At 41.7% G+C, this 8179-nt stretch overlaps 1 protein-coding gene across 1 annotated transcript in view; it reads left to right on the top strand.

Moving 5' to 3' along the window:
* The window catches only part of SYNE2 (spectrin repeat containing nuclear envelope protein 2), a 374975-nt gene that overhangs the window by 13300 nt on the left and 353496 nt on the right, over positions 1-8179 (top strand).

The following is an 8179-nucleotide window of genomic DNA, read 5'->3' as shown; positions in this document are numbered from 1 at the left end:
TCCACCTGCCCCAGACTCCCAAATTGCTGGGATTACAGGTGTGAGCCACTGCGCCCAGCCAAGGAATGTTGAATTTTATTGAAGACTTTATTATTAGTATTATTTTTTTTTTTTTTTTTGAGCCGGGGTTTTATCTTTTCGCCCAGCCGGGGGGGGAGTGGCGCAATCTTGGCTCACTGCAAGCTCTGCCTCCCGGGTTCACGCCATTCTCCTGCCTCAGCCTCCCGAGTAGCTGGGGCTACAGGCTCTTACCACCATGCCCGGCTAATTTTTTATATTTTTAGTAGAGACGGGGTTTCACCATGTTAGCCACGATGGTCTCAATCTCCTGACCTCGTGATCCGCCCACTTCGGCCTCCGAAAGTGCTGAGATTACAGGCATGAACCACTGCACCTCACCCTCAAATATGTTCCTTTTAACTGCATTGCTAATCTTATCAAATAAACTGAGAGAATACAGTGAGTTGTTCAAAGCCTCCCAGTGAGTCAGGGAACAAATAAGACATCAGAAACCACTGTCCCTGGATACCCAGACTGTTACTTAGTCCAACAGACCTGTTATTGAGGATTAACATCCACTCAGAGCCAGAAATAGACCAATTGAGACTAAATCAGTTTTGATTGTTGGTCTCTAAGGATGAAGGGATGAGGGATACATTAATTTGCTGGGCAATTGATTTTCCCTTGGGATAAGAGAAAAACAAGACCAAAATTGTCAGTCATCAAAAATGGCACAGCCACTTTCGTTAATAAATTATGTTTGGGTTTGGAAAACTTCCAGCCCTATAAATAGATTATGGGAAGCCTTCAGGGAGAGAAAAAAAGATGCACCATGACTGCATTTAAAAAAAATAGCAGGCCCATTGAACTTGGAGAAAAAAAATTAGAGGCCTATAACCTAGAACTTTGGTCAAAATAGGAACTGTGATTAATAGCTGAAACTTTACTTTCTAAGTTTGTTACCACTCACTTCCAAGTTTAGAAGGGATAGGTCAAAAGTTTAGCAGGAGGATTTTTGGGAACGATTTGTACAAACAGGAGATTTCTGAGCAGTTCCATTTTTCTTGCTGAGAGGTGGTTAATTTGGTTACTCACATTCTCATATTTTGCCGTAGTAGAGATTAAGAAAACCACTGGAGTGGAAATGAGAACCATCTCCACATTTTAATATTGTGATTGAAATAGAATTATGGAATGCTTCTGAAGATCTACACTGTTGTAAAGTGACACCGTTCTGATTTTCTGGGCTTCTCATAGGAATGTTGATAAAGTTAGCAAGTGGAGCTTGCTGTTTGTGTGTGTGTGTGTGTGTGTGTGTGTGTGTATATATATTATTATTATTATTATTATTTTTTGAGACGGAGTCTTGTTCTGTCCCCCAGGCTGGAGTGCAGTGGTGCGATCTCAGCTCACTGCAAGCTCCGCCTTCTGGGTTCACGCCATTCTCCTGCCTCAGCCTCCTGAGTAGCTGGTACTACAGGCGCCCGCCACCATGCCTGGCTAATTTTTTGTATTTTTAGTAGAGACAGGATTTCACCCTGTTAGCCAGGATGGCCTCGCTCTCCTGATCCACCCGCCTCGGCCTCCCAAAGTGCTGGGATTACAGGCTTAAGCCACCGCGCCCGGTCTTGGAGCTTGGTATTCAACAGCGGAGTTGGGGATCAAAGGGGCGTTATCTTTCATGAGTATATGTGTTCCCTATGTGTGTGTTCTTTGCTTTCTTATTCTCTGTGTCTGTGTCTTTTTCCCTGTGTTTCCCTGACAGTTCTACTTTATGACTGTCTATAAGGTGTGGTGGTCTGTATTTTATAGTCAAGGTCATTTGCATTAGTTACACTTTTTTTTTTTTAAATTGAAACTTTTTTTTGAGACAGGGTCTCATTCTGTTACCCAGGCTGGAGTGCAATGGCATCATCACAGCACATTGCAGCCTTGACCTCCTGGGCTCAAGTGATCCTCCCACCTTGTCCTCCCTTGAGTAGCTGGGACTACTGGTGTGTGCCACCGCACCTTGTTAATTCTTTTTTTTTTTTTTTTTTGGTAGAGATGAGGTCTTACTGTGTTACCCAGGCTGGTGTCAAACTCCTGGCCTCAAGTGATCCACCTGCCTTGGCCTCCCAAAGTGCTAGGATTACAGGCTTGAGCCATCACACCCAGCCTAGCATGGTGTTCTTTGGATGGTGAGTGGGTGGGTGAATAATAAATGGCACCTGTGGCAACATGATCGTGATCTCCACCCTGTGAGGCTGGCGTGTCTAGATCTCCTTGGCCTGTACTTGGTACACCCACACAACCCGATAAAGCCGGTAGCCCTGGTAAGAGGCTTGCCTGTGGAGGCAGTGAACACCTTTACGGGGAGCTGGGGAGGATTGCTTGATTGTCTAGAGAAGTTGGTTAATGTTTCATATTTAGGGCCACACAAGAATCAAGACAATCATTTGTTGACAGTCATTCTCCCTGGATTCTGGTCATTTTGTTTCTGCTGCTGAAGCCCCCTTTTATTTTTTTTCTGTATTTTTATTTATTTTTTTTTTTGAGACAGAGTCTCACTCTGTTACCCAGGCTAGAGTGCAGTGGTGCGATCTCAACTCACTGCAGCTTTCACCTCCCAGGTTGAAGCAATTCTCCTGCCTCAGCCTCCTGAGTAGCTGGGATTACAGGCGTCTGCCATCAGTCCCGGTTAAATTTTGTATTTTTAGTAGGGATGAGGTTTCATCATGTTGGCCAGTCTTTTCTCGAACTCTCCTGACCTCAGGTGATCCATCTGCCTCGGCCTCCCAAAGCGTTGGAATTACAGGCATGAGCCACTGTGCTTGGCTTGAAGCCTCTTTTAAAAGCAGTGATCAAAAAAGAAAAAAATCTAGGCATAACTCTTAAATATCTGACTGAAGCCATTAAATGATACAGTTTGGACAGTGTGGTAGCTCATGCCTTGATCCCAGTGCTTTGGGAGGCTGAGGTGGGAGGCTTGCTTGAGGCCAAGACCAGACTGGGCAACATAGCAAGACCCTGTCTTTACCAAAAAAAGGTCAGTTGGGTGTGGTGGTATGTGCTAAGGAGTTTAAAGGAGCACAAACTGCCTCATGAGCCAAGAAGACTAATGGGAGAAACTGAAGAACCATACCATGATCACCCCAACCTTGAGTTGGGCTAATTTATCTCAATAACAAAAGACATTGAAAAGTCTCCTTTTGTGCAAGTTTTATCAGAAGATTGATTTAAAAACCTTTTTTTTTGTTGTAGAAGATGACTCCCTTAGCAAGGCAGGAAAAGAAGACTCAACCCTCTGAAAATTAACCTCTGTGCATTCTTCACTAGAGTCAGCCCCAGTGAACCTGAACTGTGGGTAGACGAAGGAGTCAGGCACAGATCCAGGCCATGAATTCTTGGGAGAAGCAGTCGGAGCCCACAGAGAGTCTCCATCCCCTGAATTCTGACTGTTACCATAAATAGTGGGCAGCTGTTCATTTCTTCCAATAAAGGCCCAGGTGGCCGGTGTAGCCTATAAAGGAAGCTGGGAAGGTGGGAAAGCCGATCTGGCTGACCGTTAATTGTGCACAGATAGAGAAGGGAGAGCGGTAATATGTAACTTTCGTAAGGAACAAAGGGGCTTCCAAAAGTTCACTTGCTCCAGCCTGAGACAAAGAAGGAAAAATAAATCTGTTCAGATAAATAAGCAACAGAGGACAAAAGTATTTTTGTGTTTTCCCTTTGGTATCCACAGATAGCATATTTTACAAATACCACAAGATTAAATTCTTCAATTAGTCTGAAAAAGCAACACAAGAGAATTCAACAAATGAGCCAGGGTTATAGTGGGGATACTTAGGTTTATAGCACCAACCAGCAAAGGACATCACAGTGGCATAGAAATTAAATCTCTAAGCTTAGGTTTATTCTTTTTATTAACCACAAGTCACATTCTTAAGAAAACATTTTCTTCTCTGGTTACGTTTTATTTTATGGATGAGAGCTTTCTAAATTTTATTTTATTTATTATTTCACTTGATGGAAGGGATGTGACAAAGGTTGACGTTAAGTGGTTTTATTTATTTATTTATTTAATTTTTTCGAGACAGGGTCTCATTCTGTTGCCCAGACTGGAGTGCAGTAGCATGATCTCAGCTCACCTCAACCTCCGTCTCCCAAGCTCAGGTGATTCTCCTGCCTCAGCCTCTTGAGTAGCTGCGATTACAGGTGTGTGCTGCTGCGATTACAGGTGTGCGCTGCCACCGCCTGGCTAATGTTTGTATTTTTAGTAGAGACAGGGTTTTATCATGTTGGCCAGGGTGGTCTTGAACTCGTGACCTCAAATTATCCACTCGCCTCGGCCTCCCAAAGTGCTGGGATTACAGGTATGAGCCACCATGCCTGGCTGAAGTGGTTTTAAAAAATGTGTGTGGGTTACATATTTTTCATTTAGAAGATGAGGTAGCAATAATGCTAAAAGACTTCGACTAAGAATTCTATGTTAAAAAAAAAAAGAATTCTATGTTACATCAACTACCACAACTATTTTATTTTATTTTGTCCTTTATCTTTTAATGGTTGTTTATATGCATATATATTTATATGGTTACATTCCTATTGAATATCGACATTTGATTATCTGTATTTTTCTTATTTAATATTTCTATATCTTTAATTTTTTTTTTTTTTTTTTTTTTTTAAAGCTAGGGTCTCACTCTGGTGCCCAGGCTGGAGTATAGTGGTGTAATCATGGCCCACTGCAGCCTTGGCTTCCTGGTCTCAAGCAGTCCTCTAGGCTAAGCTGCCCAAGTAGCTGAGACTACAGGCATGTGCCACCGTGACTCGCTAATTAAAAAAAAAAATTTTTTTTTTTTTTTTTTGAGACGGAGTCTCGCTCTGTCTCCCAGGCTGGAGTGCAGTGGTGCGATCTCAGCTCACTGCAACCTCTCTCTCCCAAGTTCAAGCAATTTTTCTGCCTCAGCCTCCTGAGTAGCTGGGATTACAGGAATGCACTACCACACCCAGCTAATTTTTTTGTACTTTTAATAGAGATAGGGTTTCACCATATTGGCCAGGCTGGTCTCAAACTCCTGACCTTGTGATCTGCCTGCCTCGACCTCCCAAAGTGCTGGGATTACAGGTGTGAGCCAATGTGCCCGGCAATTTTTTATTTATTTATTTTTTTAGAGACAGGTTTTCTCTATGTTTGCTAGGCTGGTCCTGAACTCCTGGACTCAAGCAGTCTGCCCACCTGGGCTTCCCAAAATGTTGGGATTGTAGGTGTGAGCCACCATACCCAGCCAAAGGAAACTTTTATGTTTTTGAATTACCTGTGAAGCTATTACCAGGATGATTGTTTGTCTTCAGTTACTTTGTGGGATATTGCTATAGAATAAAAATTTGGGCCAGGCACAGTGGCTCACGGCTGTAATCCTAGCACTTTGGGAGGATTGTTTGAAGACAGGAGTTTGAGACCAGCCTAGGCAACACAGTGAGACCCTGTCTCTGCAATAAACAAAACAATCTGATCTTTTGAGTTAGGGATATAATACAGATTAATTTATGTGTCATATATTTTTATATATACTTATATAAATGTATATTTATGGATAACTTTATACTTATATAAATATATAATTGTAAGTATAATTTTTAAAGAATTGGAAAAAAATCCAAATTAATTTCTGTCTTAGTTAATTAATCTGCCACATCAGGAATCTGTTGCTTCATTTCATGTGGATGTCCAGTGGATAAGATGTTGCTTATTCAAAACCACTCAAAGAAACACAAGCTTTGCATAGCTTTAGTAATATGGCCTTGCAGAAACCATTAGAACAATGGCACTATTACCGATGTTTGTTATTGGAAACTAACATATTTCTGATTGACCAGCCAGATAGACTATTGAATTATGGAGACCGTTAGCCTTATGGGAATTTTATTCCTCTTTAGAATAGTGTTTGAAAGGAAGAGTTTATAATCCAAGCATTTCACTGAGGAGAGATAATAAGGCCTATAACCCTGCTGCAGTTTACAGTTTATTGGTCATGCTTTGTGTGAATTATTTGAGACTTCTAGCAAGCCCTGTGATGCAGGTGGAGCCGTAGATCCTTGTGTAACAGCAGAGGAAGTGGAAGCTCAGCCACCTGCTTGTGGTCACGGTATGGGTACACAGAAGAGGGGATGAGAAGCAGTCAGCTCTTTGCATCCTGACAAATGTCAACTTGAACAATGTCATCATTAGGATGAATTAGTGAGCAGCTAAAATTCCATTTATGGTTTTAATTAGAGATGAGTATACTAATTGATATTAATAATGATGTTAAATCACCAAAGAGAACTTAAAACATATTCCATATATTGTATTTAGCAGGTCAAGAAATTTCTATCACTCTTGATTAAAAACAAATAGTCATGTTACTGAATGAGTAACATGTGGAGGCCGGGTGAGCGGTGACTCACACCAGTAATCCCAGCACTTTGAGAGGCCAAGGTGAAAGGATCGCTTGAGTCCAGGAGTTCGAAACCAGCCTGGATAACATAGGGAGACCTCCTCTCTATACAAAGTTAAATAACATAGGGAGACCTCGTCTCTACACAAAGTTAAAAAAAAAAATTATTTGGGTGTAGTGTCACACACCTGTGGACCCAGCTACTTGGGAGGCTGAGGTGGGAGGATTGATTAAAAACAAATAGTCATGTTACTGAATGAGTAACATGTGGAGCCTGGGTAAGCAGTGGCTTACACCAGTAATCCCAGCACTTTGAGAGGCCAAGGTAAAAGGATCACTGCAGTCCAGGAGTTTGCGACCAGCCGGATAACATAGGGAGACCTCATCTCTACACAAAGTTAAAAAAAAAAAAAAAAAAAAAAAGCTGGGTGTGGTGTCACATGCCTGTGGTCCCAGCTACTTGGGAGGCTGAGGTGGGAGGATTGCTTGAGTCTGGGATATTGAGGCTGCAGTGAGCTATGATGGTGCCACTGCACTCCAGCCTATGTGACAGAGTGGGCCTCTATCTCAAAAAAAAAACAAAAAAAAAAACAAAAAACAATTATTTGTGGAAAAGTTACTTATCCTGATCATCTCATTTTGGTATTATATGAAATAGAGGTTGAGACTGTGGACTCAGGATGGAGTTCAGAGACACAGTGGCTCTTAGAATAAAGCACTTTTACTTCCATGAGCCTTGATTTCATCTATAAATTGTTGATATGGTTAGTATCTATGTCAGAGAAGTTTTATGAGGATTAAATGACATAATGTATATAAATGCTTAGTGCATAGCAAGCACTTTTTTTTTTTAAAGGAATTAGGTGGTATTTATTGCAAATATGCTTCTTTATTCTTTTACATTTTATTTATTTATTTATTTATTATTTCTTTATTTATTTTTGAGATGGAACCTTGCTCTGTCTCCCAGGCTGGAGTGCAGTAGCGTGATCTAGGCTCTCTGCAACCTCTGCCTCCCGGGTTTAAGTGATTCTCCTACCTCAGCCTCCTGAGTAGCTGGGACTACAGGCACACACCACCACACCTAGCTGATTTTTGTATTTTTAGTAGAGACGTGGTTTTGCCATGTTGACTAGGCTGGTCTTGAACTCCTGATGTCAAGTGATCCCCCTACCTTGGCCTCCCAAAGTGCTAGGATTACAGGCGTGACCCACCACACCTGGCCTGTTTATTCATTTATTAAAGTCAGGGTCTCGCTCTGTTACCCAGGCTGGAGTGCAGTGGTGCAAATCATGGCTCACTGCAGCCTCAATCACCAGGCTCAGATGAGCCTCCTACCTCAGCCTCCCAGGGAACTGGGACTGCGTGCACCTCCACACCTGGGTAACTTTTTTTGGTGTTTTTTTTTTTTTTGTAGAGATGGGGTTTTGTTATGTTGTCCAGGCTGATCTTGAACTCCTGGGCTCAAGAAATCCTCCCACCTTGGTCTCCCAAAGTGCTGAGATTACAAGTGTGCACCACTGCGCCCAGCCTTTATTGTACTCTTGATGTGAGGAAATGCCTGTAAATCAAGGCTGAAAAAAAAAAAAAAAAAAAAAAAAATTATGTTGGATGATAAATTCCCTCCTCTACAGGGGTAATTTGAATTTGGGAAAAATTGTTCCAGACACAAGCTTGAAGTTTTCTGAACTAAAATATAAATGTAGCCTTGGTTATATTGCTTATAATACAGAAGCTGGCAAACTTTTTTTTTTTTT

Source organism: Rhinopithecus bieti, unplaced genomic scaffold (assembly GCF_001698545.2).
Source record: "Rhinopithecus bieti isolate Rb0 unplaced genomic scaffold, ASM169854v2 scaffold_20892, whole genome shotgun sequence".
NCBI classification, from domain to species: domain Eukaryota; kingdom Metazoa; phylum Chordata; class Mammalia; order Primates; family Cercopithecidae; genus Rhinopithecus; species Rhinopithecus bieti.
The sequence above is the reverse complement of the archived record's forward strand: the minus strand, read 5'-3'. Positions and strand labels throughout refer to the sequence as shown.